General features: G+C 40.9%; 2 protein-coding genes across 2 annotated transcripts in view; one reads left to right on the top strand and one right to left on the bottom strand.

Moving 5' to 3' along the window:
- Positions 1 to 1,298, top strand: part of LOC128251273 (acyl-coenzyme A amino acid N-acyltransferase 2-like) — a gene marked incomplete at its 3' end in the record, with an annotated part of 93,108 nt that overhangs the window by 88,082 nt on the left and 3,728 nt on the right. The window lies entirely within an intron of this gene.
- Positions 1 to 1,298, bottom strand: part of LOC106873586 (acyl-coenzyme A amino acid N-acyltransferase 2) — a 5,661-nt gene that overhangs the window by 3,483 nt on the left and 880 nt on the right. The window lies entirely within an intron of this gene.

Genomic DNA, 1,298 nt, shown 5'->3' with positions numbered 1-1,298 from the left:
ACAATTGTTATTACATGTGTATGTATTCTTCTAATAACTTTGGAATAAAGAGACATACTAGAATGTCTACTTGCTGATGTATGTCGTTTTTGTATCCTCTCCATTTTCTTAATGGCTATATATATAAACACGGTTTTCTTTTGTATCATACTATTTATTCTAGGTTTTGTAGAATGACACATTAAGGAGCTTTTTTATGAGTACTACTGGATTACTAGAATCTCTCTCTCTCTCTCTCTATATATATATATATATATAGAGAGAGAGAGAGAGAGAGAAATAGAGAGAGTCTTGCAGGAAATTGAGACTAATTTTAAGCAGCAGCCCCTTACTATAACAAGACTCTAGCTGCCAGTGGATTTAGGGACCACACCTCCTACATGCCGGAAACCCAACAGCCACAGAAGGAAGCATCACAGAAATACCATTTGGTTTGCAACCTCCTCTCTCTCTTAACACAAAAATGCCTGTAGGTAGAATATTCCTTAAATTAATAGATAAGCATTTCACCAGCTCCCATTGGTACGGGCCCATTTTCAACAGGTACAATGTTAGAGTCTCTTTTAGCTGTGTCCCCAATATTAAGAGCATTGTAGTTAGTGCCCATAGGCCATGGCTAGAGGCAGGATGTTCATGCATGGATTTCAACAGATGCACGGTGGGGGAGGAGCACTACGAAATCAAAGGGGTTGTCTAGGAAGCCAAAGTACTAGCAAGCCCTTGCAATACCACTGGTAGAAACAGTAGCAGCCATAGATATGGGACCAGAACCAGCAACGCCGCCACCCTCGCCACAGTTAACAACATTAACAACAATGGCAGTTCCCCCGACGGCAACAACAGCAGAATGGAGATTTACAGACTACATTTACATTTCAGGAGGTTCCTGCTCGCCTTTTAGGGACCACAAGATGGTGGCACAGCTGGAAGTTGATAGCTAAGGGAGACGATCCCAATTGTTACCTTTGAGTAGTGAGGTATTTCCTCCTCCAAGGATCTGACAATATACCATAAACCTAAACCCTTTATGGATGGGAAACCTAAGGTTATCCCATGGATCGGCCTTCCACACTTTTAATATATATAAATATGTGTGTGTGTTTGGTGGGGTGTTTATGTCCCTGAAACTTGGCAGTTCAGGAAAAGCAACCTATAGAATAAGCACCAAGCTTAAAGCACTAGGATCGATTTCGTTGGACTAAAATTCTTCAAGGCAGTGAGTGCTCCAACATGATCGCAGTCTGACTGAAACGAGGTATTTCATTTTGCCTATATTCTTTCTTTTACTTGTTTTAGTC

Source organism: Octopus bimaculoides, chromosome 30 (genome assembly GCF_001194135.2).
Source record: "Octopus bimaculoides isolate UCB-OBI-ISO-001 chromosome 30, ASM119413v2, whole genome shotgun sequence".
Lineage (NCBI taxonomy): Eukaryota > Metazoa > Mollusca > Cephalopoda > Octopoda > Octopodidae > Octopus > Octopus bimaculoides.
The sequence above is the reverse complement of the archived record's forward strand: the minus strand, read 5'-3'. Positions and strand labels throughout refer to the sequence as shown.